The sequence below is a fragment of the Rhipicephalus microplus genome, chromosome X (assembly GCF_043290135.1).
Source record: "Rhipicephalus microplus isolate Deutch F79 chromosome X, USDA_Rmic, whole genome shotgun sequence".
Classification (NCBI taxonomy): Eukaryota; Metazoa; Arthropoda; class Arachnida; order Ixodida; family Ixodidae; genus Rhipicephalus; species Rhipicephalus microplus.
The window spans coordinates 191,735,833-191,750,791 of record NC_134710.1 but is presented as its reverse complement, the minus strand read 5'-3'; the positions used below and the strand labels follow the sequence as shown (position 1 = coordinate 191,750,791).

The following is a 14,959-nucleotide window of genomic DNA, read 5'->3' as shown; positions in this document are numbered from 1 at the left end:
ATGATGATGACAGCTTCCGGGCCTTTTCATCAAAGGAACATTTTTAATTGATCGCCCTTATGGTCGAGGCATTCATTCTTGCAACTCTGTCCACTGAAAGTATTTTTCAAGCGAAAGTAGAGGAACCTCAGTATCCCAGTTCATTGCTTCATGCATTGAATGCCGCAAAAACTACCATTACCCACAAAATGAATGGTTCACGTGTCTTTTACGCTAAGGACACGAAAATTTACTTCGGCAATAATGTTTAATTATCTCAAACTGAAGTTCCTGTCGCATGATGATTTTTAAGCATTCATAGCGGGAGAAGCACGAAGAGAGAGAGAAGTAAACGTTTATTTTGAAACAGTGTTCCGAGCAATGCCCGATGTCACCCTGAGGTAAGAGGGCTCCTTAGTCCAGGAACCCTCTGGCTTCTACTGCCCTCTTGGCCCTGGCGACGAGTTGTTGTTGCTCTTCCAGGTCCTCGAGGGCGAGCTTCGCCTCCCACGTTTCGGTTAGGTCTTCGTTCGTCCGTCCTGCTTCGTTATCAGTCATGTGTTGTTGCAGATTACGTCTGGCAATACACTGGCATGCAAGAAGCAAGTGCGCCAGGGTGTCTGGTACGTTGCAAAGCGGACAAATAGAGCTATATCTCGTTAGGTAGAGACGGTGCATTAGAGCCCCATGTGTGTGTGTGCTGCTTTGCAGGCGTCTCAGTATTACGCTTTCCTCTTTTGTGAGTTTTGGGTGTGGTGGAGGGTATACTCGTCTCTCCAGCCTGTAATGCTGGAGTAACGACGAGTAGGTGTTTTGAACAACTTCCGTCTCTTCAACGAAGGGTCGAATGTCCTGTGGGCAGGGGGCAGCCCGGCTGACGTGCTCGCGGGCAGCGGCGTGGGCCGCTTCATTTCCCTGCAGACCCTCGTGTCCTGGCACCCATAATACACAAGTGTATGGGAGTGGAGTGCTTCGCCGTTTCAAAATATTGATGGCATTGACTGAGATACGGCCCTTAGCAAAATTCCTGCAGGCGGCTTGTGAGTCGGTGAAAAGCACCGCGGCGTCTGTACATGTTGTGATTGCTAGAGCGATTGCCGATTCTTCTGCGGCGTCTGAATTGAGTGCGTTGACCGTGGCAGACGCTAATTCTCGGCCTTGAGAATCGACGACGCTGACAGCGTACGCGTTTCTATGCGGATGCTTGGCTGCGTCAGTGTAGCGGGCGTCCGGGTCTTGTTTGAACTTTCGTCGAATAGCGTTAGCTCTAGCCTTGCGTCTACTTTTGTGGAAAGTAGGATGCATGTTGCGTGGAATAGGTGCGATGGACAGCGACTCTCTAATGTACAGCGGGATGCGCTTTTTCCGGTCTGCATCGGCGATGAACGTGTCGCTGTAGTTGAGGTACCGGAGCACCCACTTCCCCGTGGGCGTCAGCTTGAGCCTCTCTAGCTGACTATTCCTATACGCTTCAATGAGCTCTTGTCACGTGTTGTGGACGCCCATCTTTAGAAGACATGTGGTAGAGGCCATTGGCGGAAGTCCCAGGGCTACTTTAGTGGCCTTTCTTATCATGATATTAAGTTTTTCAATTTCAGCGGTTTTCAAATTTAGGTACGGCGTGCCGTACATAATGCGGCTGGTGAACAGAGCTTGCATTATACGTAGCGTGTCGTGCTCTTTGAGTCCGTTTCGTTGATTCGTGATCCTCTTGACGAGGTGCGTGAGTTGTGATAGTGTCCGTTGGAGTCTCGGTATGGTGGCAGCTCCCGATCCATCCTTGTAGATGTGAACTCCAAGCACTCGCAGGGTCTCGACTTTTGGAATTAAGGTCCCTTTCAGCGTTACGCTAGGGTCGGGCTCGTCGTATAGAGGGGGTCTGCCTCTTGTTCTCGCTTTGAGGACGAGGTGCTCGGATTTCTCGGGGGCACAGCAGAGACCGCAGTCTCTGAGATACCGTTCGATGGCATCTACGGCGGTTTGTAGGCAGGTCTCTTGTCTCCCAGTGTTCGAAGCCCTGGTCCAGAGCGTGATGTCATCAGCGTAGATCGCGTGCCGTAAATCAGGTATTTTGTCGAGAATTTTTGGCAGATTGATCATAGCCACATTGAAAAGTAACGGCGAGATGACCAAACCCTGCGGCGTCCCTTTTTTCGGTAGTTGGAAGCTTTTGCTGCGGATGTTGCATATGCCCACAGTTGCTGTACGGTCTGTCAGAAAGTTTCCGACATACGTGTAGGTTCTAATGCCGCAGCCAACGCCTTCGAGGTTGTTGAGGATCGCGTCGTGGCTGACGTTATCGAAGGCCACCTTGACGTCAACTCCGAGTATGGAGTACTTACTTCGATGGGTGAGGTGATCAAGGAGGTCTTCTTTGAGTAGTAAGAGCACGTCGTGCGTCGAAAGATGCTGCCTGAAGCCAAACATGGTGTCCGGTAGGTAGAATAATTATAAAATTGAATGCAGAGACTCAATGTACCTTTAATAATGTTTAAAAAAAGCGTATTTAGCCTTTAGGAAGTACATACCAGCCTTACGCCATTTAAGCGATCTCTGAGAGCTTGTAGTGTACTTTCTGTGACGAAAAATATAGATGGGAACTTTTGTACACTGGTAAATAAAATGGAACTATCTTTGAAGCGTAAAATATTATGCACATTTATTTTTTGTTGTTTTTTTACATTAGTGAAACGTTTCTTTTTAAGGGTGCATTTTCATTTCCAAAGTAAAAGTGATCGGCAAATTTATTTCTAGGGACGCCATTTGGACTTGCTGAGGATTTTACAGGATATACGTTAAAATGGCAAGCAATGTGTTGCAGCAAAGGTACCTTAGAGTGAAAGAAATATTCATTTATATACATCAGCTGCAAACTTCCAGAGTGCATGGCATATATACTAATCTGCACTGCCTGTCTGGACTTACCTACCTGTAATCACGTTGCCTTTCACTGCGAACCTTTCCCTTTTGCATTCACTTCTGCAATCTATTGTGCTCGGGCACACGTGCATGTGTTTAGTGACTGCTAAAGTAATAATCACGGGTAATTGCTGTATTAGCGTGTATAAAAGAATTCAGAGCAGCAGATGTCTTACGAAAGCCGAGAAAATGAGTATTCACGTTAAAGTTAATTTAAGGCTGATATCACAACGCGCTTTTCACGTCCTTAATGAAGGTTCCAAAATCCCTGTCTTGTCGTCGCCCCTTAGCATAAAAGAAGGACTGAAGTACGTTTCTTTTTGGGACAATCACATGATGTTCACTTCGGCCTGTTTGTGAACCAATTTTTTTCCTTCACTTAACTTCGTTAGGTAATTACTGTAGTAGCATTTTGCTTTTGTGTTTGTCTTCATTAGCACTTGTTTTAAAAGTTTGCCACGAGTCTCTTTCCTAATGAATTCATTGTAATTATTTTTCTACACATTGTTCGTTTCCTTCTAGTCATTTAGTGTTGCCCCTCTATTTTTTGGGCATAAATTTAACAGGTAATTAGCCTATAAAAAGCATAGAGGTCAGTACTTGTTCTTTTTATCTCTAATTTAGTAATAAATACGTGAATTGAAATAACATAAAGCCGACGGAAAATCCCCATTTCTGTCGGGGAGATTCCGTTGACGTAAAGGCTGATATTTTGTACTCCTTAGCTCATTTTAGGTTTATTAGCAGCCACCCCGTGTAAAAATGATGGGCCACGTGAAGCCTTGTGGCAAAATAGTGTTCCATACTCGCTGCCTTCTCTACAAGTGGTGCTGACTAACACTATCCGGCATTAAACATACAGAAGTACATGAAGTGAATGGGGAAGGAACGCAAGAGGCGCCTGGTTGGTGGAGATACGTGGTGAAACTTGTAGTGCACAAAAAGAAACGGACAGAGCAAGCGATGAAGGGACGACGTGCTTACTTTCAACAGAATCTTTCCTTCGTGACTTGCCCTGACCATGTTTATTTGTTCAGTTTTTTTCCGTGCTACCAGTTTCAGCATGGATGTGAAAGCGCCTTGCATCATAGTTCAATTAGTAGAGCACCGAACACTGAATGTGAAGCTTCTGAGTTCACATTCCACTAACGTAAACTTAAATGTCCTGAAGGCCGTTTGAGTTTGCACTGCAGCTAAATACAGCAAGTATTGAAGCTTTTAATTTCTATGTCTTGGTTGTATGTTGCAATGACGAAGCTGTGTCAGTTAAAATTAAGCCCCTACAAAAAATCTTTTTTGATGTAGCTTTTAGAACCTGAAGCGCAAGTTGTGTGCCCTCATCATTTCACGCTCTGAAAGCACATGACGTCAAACCAACACGCCTAAAATGCAACGCATACTCTACTGCTATAGTTTCGTTGCATTGTTTGCTCTATTACAATTTTTTATGTCCCTTATTGCATCTGGAAGGGTTTAGAAAGGTTTAGGGGTACATAATAAGTGGTTCGGGAGAGGGGAATAAGAGCACTTGAACGTGCCTTCGCAACATGAATGAACGGCTAAATTGAAAACGTGGAAGTCACGATCATACTTTTTTGTGCACATTCAATGAATAATATTTTACCCTAAGTACTTAGAAATATTACATTCATTTCGAGTGCTCGAAGTGATGATCTCTAGTATTACTAGTTCTGAATATTTAAAGAGCATGAGGTATGGCTCTTGTAAACCTACGGAGGATATTATTCTGTTCACTGAACCAGTACTTTTGGCTACGATAAGAAATGAAGCAAGAAACGAGAAAAAAATTGGTATATCCCAAATATAGTGGGAATCAATGATATGCGAAGCATGAATGAGGAAGGCTGAATTGTTGCATGAAAATCAGCACTACCTTACGAGACGGACGTAAATTATGCTGTACATGACTTCCATGCCACTAACAATATGTTTACGCCTCACATTTGTGCTCAGTCGTCCATTTACGTCATGTAATACTATATGTTGTGTATGTGAAGCATACAAAACAGTCACGAGCGCGCTATGAGCGAAGCATGTAGTGTTTTACGTGACACTCATATCATGATTATCATGTTTGGACGTGTCATTTACCTTTTTCATCTAATCAGGCCACGCAATACTAAGTTTGATATATGACAAGCTAGCGAAACAGCCACGAGTGCATCATGAGCGTGGTATGTAGTAATGTTCTTACATAGCACACATATCATGATTATCATGTTTGCCCCAGTCATATACCTTCGTCATCCACTCACATCTCGTAACGCCAAATTTGGTATATGTGAAGCTCGTGAAATGGCCGCCAGCGCACAATGAGCGTAGCACGTAGTCATGTTTCACCTGACACGCATGTCATGATTATCACGTTTGGACGTGTCATTTATTTTTGTCGTCTATTCATGCCCCATATTACCAAATTTGGTATATGACAAGCTAGCGAAACAGTCAAGTGCGCACCATGAGCGCAGTGTGTAGTCATGTTCTTGCATGACATGCATATCATAATTATCATGTTTGCCCCAGTCATATACCTTTGTCATCTACTCACCTCACGTAATGCCAAATTCTGTATATGTGAAGCTCCCAAAATGTCCGCTAGCGCACAATGAGCGAAGCATGTAGTCATGTTCTTACCTGACACGCATGTCATGAGTATCATGTTTGGACATGTCATTTACCTTCGTCGTCCATTCGCGTCAATTAATACCAAATTTTGTGTTTGTGAAGATAGCTAAATGATCGTGAGCGCATCATGAGAGTGGCATGTAGTCATGTTCTTACATGACCCGCATGTGATGATTATCATGTTTGCACCAGTCGTACACTTTCGTCATCCAATCACGTCACGTAGAACAAATTTGGTGCATGTGAAGCTAACGAAACGACCGCAAGCGCCTCATAAGCGTGGAATGTAGTCATATTCTTACATGACATGTATGTCATTATTTCCAGGTAAGGACGTGTCAGCTATCTTCGCCACGCAGTCATGTCATACCGTACCAGTTTTGTGAAATATCATGCGAACGTAACCACCGCAGGAACAGCAAAACCCGGACGTGTAAATCATGACATCCATGACATACATGTCATGCTTTCATGCTACGACTAGTCACTTAGGCTCATCGTACAGTCATGCTATGCCACACTAATTTCGGTATAGATTCTATTTTTCTAACGGCCGGGTGAATTAAAAGTCAAACTCGCCGTAGTTCGCTAAGAAATGCTTCGCATTTAAAAAAAAGCAATGCATGTTTAACAACGATATAATCGTATACCGCTTCAATTGGTGCATAGGCGGATGCTTCGGAAAAAAGACATACAGTGAAGATACTGAGTATAGTAGTAGGTAGTAGGCACACTGCTTAGAATGTGTCTCCTGACGGGGCGCGTACCAGAATCTTGTAGGAATGCTAGCATGGTGTCCAGCCATAAGATAGGGGACGACAATGACTTGAACAAATATAGGCTGATCACCTTGGTTCTCGTCTTATAAAAGCTAGTTACAAAGACGATTTTTAACGCAATTAGGACAACATTAGAATTCGTTCAAGAAATGAAACAAGCAGTATTTCGAACAGGTTACTCGACAATCGACCACATGCATGCTATAAATCAGGTGACATAGAAATGCTTGGAATACGCCCAATTACTACACATAGCTTTATCGAATAATAAAAGCCATTTGATTCAGTATATGAGGTATCAGCAGTCATGTGACACTGCAGAGTTAGGGCGTGGACGAATCATATATAAACATCATTAAAAAATCTACAGAAGATCAACTGCCAGTCTTGTGTCAAGAAAACGACAAAATAGTAATAAAGAAGGTTATAAGACAAGATACGATTTCCATAACGCTATTTAACGCGTAGTTATAGGAGCTTTTCAGAGGCATAGAAGGGGAAGAGTTCGGGATGAGAGTTAATGGAGAGTGCCTTGGTAACCTGCGCTTCGCCGTTGACATTGAATTGCTGAGTAATTCAGGGGACAAATTGCAATCCATGAACAATGAATCAGAGAAGGAGAGCAGAAAAATAGTTCTAAATACTAATTTGCAGAAAACAAAAGTAATGTACAACCTCGGAACAGAACAGTGCTTTGAGATGGGTAGCAGTGCACTTGAAGTTGTAAAAGAGTACGTCTACTTAGGACACGTAGTAACTGTGGAGCAGAACCTCGAGATTGAAGTAACTAGAAGAATAAGAATGGAGTGTAACACATTCGGCAAGCATTCTCAATTCATGACTTATAGATTGCCGTATCCCTGAAAAAGAAGGCATATAACAGCTGCACCTTGCCGGTAATTACCTATATAGCAGGAACGCGGTGGCTTATGAAGAGGGTTCAACTTAAATTGAGGACGACACAGCGAACGATGGAAAGGAAAACAATAGAGTAACCTTAAGAGACAAGAAGAGAGCAGAGTGGACCAGAGAACAAACCGGGGTTAAGGATGTCATAGTTTAAATCAAGAAGAAGAAATTGGCATAGGCCAGGTACGTAGCGCTTAGGCAATATAATCACTGGCCAATAATGGTAACTGACTGGATTCCGAGAAAATGCAAGCGGGTGAAGGGAAGAGTGATAGAGACTCGAACTTTAAGCGAAATGCGTATTTTTTTCTGCAGTTCATTTCGAGCATATTTGACACAGAAGCCCAAAAAAGGGAAAAAAACGTCTTAATCAAACATGTTTTGTGCCTATAGGTGCGTATTTGGAGGTTTTTGCCTCTATCGGCTTATGAGCGCCAAAAATGCCTTTTTGCATTTATCGAGCTCATGTTTCGCTTGAATGACCTGTTCATATGGAGGGAAACAGGAAACACTTAGTGCGGCGATAATAATTACAGCACGAGCATAGCGTGTTAATTAATTTTTTCAAAGTTTCTTTTTATTCCATTTACATTTTTAACTCTTTGAGGTGCCATTATACTCTAAAAACTGCGGAGGGTATCGCAAGAGTAAACAAGCAAAGTTACTCTTCAGTATGTTCTTTTACCGTCGCCAAACATAATATAGGATGCAATTCATTTTTACTCTGTATAAAATGAGAGAGTGAAATCTTTTTGCTCTACCTCGCTTTGGGAGAGTGGAATGTCTTTATACTCTTCAGGTATGAGAGACTAAAACACGGTTATACTCTTTCTCTTGAATACATTTATATGCGTCGGCACATCACGAGTGATTAGCACTATCTAATAACCACACATATATGCAGTAAAACATATTGTATTTGTTTATTGAGGCGTTAGAGAAGACTAACAAATAGAACAGCATCTCCAGCCCACGCCAGTGAATGTCAGCGCACTGGAGGGCACTTGGATCTCTCAATATCCGTGTTTTTAGCTTCATATTGTTATGCCAGCGAGTCCTCGTCAAACGTCCGTGCCTCTGAAAAAGGCAATCTGGGTCAAGGCCAGCCCGCAGTCCGCCTGGCGCGATCAACTCGACGGCGTGAACACGCGCGGCGCCCCTCTGGCCCACGTGCATTGAGTCAGCTGCGCACGTGACAGCGAGCCGGCGTCCTCGTGTCTGGTGGTCTGACGCATGGCGCGGCGACCCCATTGGAGGAATTTGCCCGGACGACCAGCGGCGCTCCTGATTGGACATTTTGGTTGGACCCGGTGTAAATAAAAGAAGCCCTGCGGCGCGTCGCGATCGGCGGTCCTACGAGAGAGGAGTCCCCATGCCGGAGAGCCGACATGTGTGTGAGTCAGCGGTCTTAGGCGAAAAGTTGACCTATGTATTAGAGAGGAGAGCTCGGCTCTTCGAGTCTCTGTCGGCCCCAGTGCCGAAATTGTAACGCCTCTGTATATATGCTGTACATAAACCTTGTTTAACTCACCGTCGTCTGGTCCGCTCGTCTTATCAGCTCTGCGCAGAAGCAGTCGCGGGCTGAGAAACATACGCTACCAAACGGCTGGTGACCTTCCCGGCGGAGTTGAAAGCAGTGGCGCCTTCGGGGCCGTGTTGGCGTCGCCGTCTTTCGCAACAGTGGTGGCTTCGGCGGGATCGGTCCGTCTTTCGCAACAGTGGTTGGCAGCTGCGGGATCGGCCGGCGTCAGCGACATCGATGCGGTGAGTGCCTGATGTTTTCCCCTCAGTTCACCAGACTACTCTAGCTCAGGTTGTGGTAGTTTAGAGAAGGGCTGTGTGAAGCATTGAAGGGAGCTTCGATCGTTTCAAGCCAAGTCGAAGCGCTTTGAAACCAAAGTTAATGCAGAGGGGGTAAACACGGGAGTGTGAAAAAATTGCTTGCGCGTCTTGCTAGTAGGCTTATAGTGAGTACGGCAAGTAGATTCTTAACAGGGGCAAACAGCAAGAGGCTAGTGTGAACGATGGAGAACCTTAAAGTGAAGGAACTCATCGAAATTTGTGAGGAACTCGGCATTACTTTGGGCCGTGCGAAACGAAAGCAGGCGATCCTTGAGATCATGAAGGATGAGGGAGTGTCGGCTGAGGAAGTCGATGAGGCCTGGGCGGATATCAAAGCACGCCGCGAGGAGGCCGAAATGCGAGAAGTTCGTGAACGTGAGGTAGCCGAGAGACAGGAGCGCCTCGAGTTGAAACGAATAGAATTGGCAATTCTACAGTGTTCGCAGGCGCCTAGCGTAGCTTCTCCGACGATTCAGGTCAGCGGTTTTAGAATTCGGGACCAACTGCCACCGTTCGTAGTAGGCGGGGACATGGCGAAGTATCTCGTCAAGTTTGAACACGTCTGTGAGCGAAATGCTTTGGAGCGGTCTCTTTGGGCGCGGAACCTGTTAGCTCTTCTTCCCGGCGAAGTGTCCGACGCGATAACTTGCTTGTCGAGGGAAGCGTTTGAGAGCTATGACGAGGTTAAGGAAGTGCTCTTGAGACGTTATAAGTTGTCACCCGAGGCTTTCAGGCAAAGGTTCCGGTATGCTGAAAAGGGGAATGAGTCACACGTTGACTTCGCGTTTCGTCTTAAGGCCGATTTAATTGAATGGCTCAAGGGCGAAGGTGTTTATGACGACCGCGATAGAGTGGTGGAATGCGTTGCATTGGAGCAATTCTACCGCTGCATCGAGGATAATGTCAGGCTTTGGCTGCAGGACAGACTTGGTGAAGTACAGCTAAACAAGGCAGCAGAGTTAGCTGAGGAGTATTATACTCGCCGAAAGTTGCACAGCAGGGCAGTGCGCGTTGAAAAGGATGAGAGAAAAGGGGGCTTTTCAAAGAAACCTGATCAACGGAAACCCGCTCCGCACCGGAATTTCAAGAAGGACCCGTCTCTTACGAAGGACAGTGTAGGGGAAGGGCAAACAGAAGCGGAGAAATCGAGTGAGGTTTCTATCACACAGGCATTTGAATCGGAAAACAAACGGAAGCCGCTAATCTGCTACAACTGCAAAAAGGAAGGACACATCGCGAGAAACTGTCAGGAAAAGTTTGCCTTCGCAACGATCCGAGAATCAGAAAAAAACATGCGGTTGTTGGAGCCGTATCTCCAAGAAATTAGGGTGAATGAAAAACGTGCCGAGCACTTAGAGACTCAGCGGCAACCATGGACGTTGTCCATCCTTCATTGGTGTCTCCGGATGACTTCACAGGAGAATGCGCGTGGATCAGGCAGGTCGCCGAGGAGCAGAGTGTTCGCTTACCAATCGCCACGGTTGTCATTGAAGGCCCGTTCGGTGCGCTTCGCACCGAAGCGGCTGTGTCTGCCGCGCTAAACGGTCGTTTTCCTTATCTTTTCTCCAACAACTCGGAGCAGCTTCTCAAAGAGCAGGGCAAATCGTTCTTCCCCAACTTAGCGTGCATGGCCCTCACGCGATCGCAAGCGCGGAAGCTATCGCGGCAGCTTGATCTGGTTCAATGCGGTGAACTCTCAAGTGACCTTGTCGGTGGGTCGACGGAACCCCAGAAAGGAAAGTTTCCGCATGAGTCATGTGAGCAGTCACGCGAGCGGCCCGTCGCCGAACCGACCGGTGCGGTTTCCGTAGAAAGGGGAGACGACATGGCGCCATTGAGTCAGAGCGAGAGGGTTGCAACGCTCTCGCCTGTAGCGGAAAGTTGGAGCGAGCTGCCGAGAGTTGATCGAGAGACGCTCATTCGAGAGCAGCGTGAGGATCTCTCGATTGAAGCGCTAGTGGAAAGCCAAATTGAAGCGCTAGTGGAAAGCCAGAAAAACGCGGCAAAAGTGCTGTCGAAGGAGCACTACGAGGAATCGGCGAAGAAGCGTGCTTTTGAAGTAGGGAGTCAGGTAATGCTGCTGCAGCCGTCCAAAAGGAACAAGCTTGAGGTTGATTGGGAAGGGCCCGCAAAAGTAGTATCGAAGCTTTCTGATACCAATTGTGAATTTAAATTAGGAAGGCGGCCGAACAAAGCTTATCACAGTAACTTGAAAGCAGTTGTAAATTTACTTTTAAGTGATTCAAAGGAAGAGGAAGCAGAAATTTTGAGTTCTAGTGAGGTAATTGAAGGGGGATCGAAATTAATCCGGGAGCAGATAAACCTAGAGCCTAGCTTAAGTGAAGGAGGACCTGAGAAAGAGGACCTGAGAAAGATTGTTTCCGAGTTTGGGTATGTGTTGTCGGACCGTCCCGTAGACACGACGGTGATCGAACACGATATCGAGCTAAGCGGTGAGGAGTCAATCAGTAGCAAGCCGTATCGTTGTTCCCCTGTGCAACGTCGCAAGTGTGAGCCGCTCTTGGTGCCGCATAGGTATCGTCGCCTAAAAGTGGCCGGTTACTGAAGTGGAGCATGTTGCTCCACAGCGCAACTTTGACGTTCGCTATAAAAAAAATAAAGGAAAGGTAAACGCTAATGCAGGTGCATTGAGCAGTGCGTTCCAGCTAGTAACTTCTCAACCTTTCGGTTTCTCGCTGGCGATTCGGGGCAAAATTTTGACCTCATCACGACCTGGGCTGAGCCCTCTCGTTCAGAGTGATCTCAAGGGGCCAACTTTATGTGGTATTCTAATCCGTTACGTTGTTGTACGTGGGGAAAAAAATTTGAGTTGTCATTTTAAGGGTCTTTTGTCCCACATGTGCCTCTTGATGTAGAGGGAACAAAATTCCGATAAACACGTAGATAGGTATATGTTGTACAATACTTTGTCTGGTGTTCTGTCGGGTGACCGAGGGCACTTGCTTGTGTCGTGTGTTGTCTGTTGTCGAACCGTTCTTAGCAAGTTGCAGAACCATCGACAAGTCCTGAAACCGAAGATGGTCAGAAGAGACGAGTGAAGCTGGTCGACAAGTTGTGGCGACAAGCCAGTGGAGCTGGGATCCGTCGTCAAAAATGGGGCGTGTTCCCTGAACAGTCTGGAGCTGTATTCTCCCCATGGCCCTGGAGGCGAACCTGGAGGGACCTGGCGAACGAGCGCACCTGACATCCGAGCCCCGTGGAAGCAGCTCGTCTTTCCGGTGCATTGTCTGGCGGCGGGGGTGCTGTTATGCCAGCGAGTCCTCATCAAACGTCCGTGCCTCTGAAAAAGGCAATCTGGGTCAAGGCCAGCCCGCAGTCCGCCTGGCGCGATCAACTCGACGGCGTGAACACGCGCGGCGCCCCTCTGGCCCACGTGCATTGAGTCAGCTGCGCACGTGACAGCGAGCCGGCGTCCTCGTGTCTGGTGGTCTGACGCATGGCGCGGCGACCCCATTGGAGGAATTTGCCCGGACGACCAGCGGCGCTCCTGATTGGACATTTTGGTTGGACCCGGTGTAAATAAAAGAAGCCCTGCGGCGCGTCGCGATCGGCGGTCCTACGAGAGAGGAGTCCCCATGCCGGAGAGCCGACATGTGTGTGAGTCAGCGGTCTTAGGCGAAAAGTTGACCTATGTATTAGAGAGGAGAGCTCGGCTCTTCGAGTCTCTGTCGGCCCCAGTGCCGAAATTGTAACGCCTCTGTATATATGCTGTACATAAACCTTGTTTAACTCACCGTCGTCTCGTCCGCTCGTCTTATCAGCTCTGCGCAGAAGCAGTCGCGGGCTGAGAAACATACGCTACCAAACGGCTGGTGACCTTCCCGGCGGAGTTGAAAGCAGTGGCGCCTTCGGGGCCGTGTTGGCGTCGCCGTCTGTCGCAACAGTGGTGGCTTCGGCGGGATCGGTCCGTCTTTCGCAACAATATCTGTGCAGTTAAATAAGCGAATACTATCTTATTCAATCGGTCACAATCGAAACTCAACGCAAACGACTATGCTGTTTTCGTTATATTAATAGTCATTTTTCGCTACGACCATCGTACACGGGGGATGCTGCTGTAAGCATAACGTACGGTACGGCTACCGTGAAGAATTATGGCTTTAGTCGTAGAACGTGAAGAAGAATATGAACAAGGATGACCGAAAATATGTACAAGGGGGTGAAAACAACAACTGAATTGTTTAATGTGCACTTTAGAAGCGTGATGGGTTGTGCGCATAAGTGACTACCACTTATCGAGTCACTGCAAATGCCAGAAATATAATCGGTGGCGCTAATCTTGTTTTTACTGCGATAGCAATCATATAGACATCTCAGCTGAATTTCGCTGCCGGTGTCGCCGTCATTGTCATGCACCGTATATGTATACGTATCTGTATATATGAAAACGCAAGAAAGAAAAAAGTTTAAGGAAAAAAAGACTCACGTGCGCGGAATCGAACGTGGGACCTACACGTCGGGAAGGCGAGGCGTGAACCACTGAGCCACCGAGAGGTACCTCGTTCAATGTTCAAACGGCAAGCTATTCATATCTACCAACACCGCTGTTGGCGGGCATCTCGGGGGGAGGGGAAAACTATCGTGTTTTTAGGTATATCAGCAACATGGTGCAGTGAGCGCGCGGCGGCTCTCATCTCTCACACGTACTTTGGCCCGCGTAGAGATTAAGGGGGTGTACGCTCGATAGAGCGCCCTTGTCTTGCAGTGGGGAGAATCGTACGTCTTGGCTAGCCTTGGTGTTTCCTCGGAACAATTCTGTTGTAGTTACCGGGCGCACAAAGGTCACTGCGATCGTTGCACAGCCTCAATTTGCGAAAAGGGTGCGCTTTTCAGACACAGCGAAGAAACAACTTAGACGCTTATTCTTGTTAATCTGTACCTGTGAGTACGTTTCGAGCGTCCTTTGTGCGTGAGAAACGCGGGGCACGTTTATATCTGCTTGCCATTCTGCTAGTGACCTTCAAGTTAGTTTCTATCATGTTCATTGCATCGCCTTTGTGGCAAAGCTGTGACTTTTTCTACTCCTAAAAAACTTGTCTGATGGGCGTTCTGGTCTCACGAAGAACAAAACAAACACATTAAACACGTTCAGTACAGGTCGGCCGGTTTTCTGAGCAACTCAAATTTGCACGTAATCTGCAAGAAAATCAATAGATCACGAACATTATTTTTCACATGAACATTTATACACGACTGTGTCATCTTTCAGTGCTCGATCGTGTTAGTCATTCGTTTGTTTTCTCTCTTCTGAAATATGCCAACGTTGGCACTGCTGTGCCTCAAGGCGTGAAACTATGCTATAATCAATCATCGACCGGTATTGTTGTTATTGGTCAGCTGTCGAAATCAGTTTCAATTTGTTCCTCTGTAAAGCAGGGCTGCCCCATGTCCCCACTTCTGTTTGCCCTTTATCTAGAGCCGCAGTGCTTTAGTGTATTATGATGCAGTAGTATTCGTGAATCTGATATATTAGGAACTGAAATGAAAATATCAGCTTATGCAGACGACGTAGCGGTATTCTGCACAAATAAACCAAGCATAGAAACCGTGTTATCAGTAATAGACCAATTCGGCATGCTATCGGGAGCTCGTTTGAACGCCTCGAAGAGTTTAGGATTGTGGTTTGGCTCATGGGAGAGTACACCTAGTCAATATGCAGGAATAAATTGGAGAAGAACTTCACAAACTTACCTCGGTGTACTATTGGATGCGTATAGATTCAGAGCGCATTACTGGAAGGGGCGCGTCCCCAAGCTTGAACGACAAGCCCAGACATTTTATCCCCATCGCCTATCAATTTTTGGGAGAGCTTAAGCTTGTAATACTTTTCTAGCAGCAAAGCTCTTCTACGTATTTCAGCTTAT

General features: G+C 46.5%; 1 protein-coding gene across 1 annotated transcript in view; it reads left to right on the top strand.

Moving 5' to 3' along the window:
- LOC119177337 (tachykinin-like peptides receptor 99D) overlaps nucleotides 1–14,959 on the top strand; it is a 479,365-nt gene that overhangs the window by 254,758 nt on the left and 209,648 nt on the right. The gene's annotated exons all lie outside the window — the stretch shown is intronic.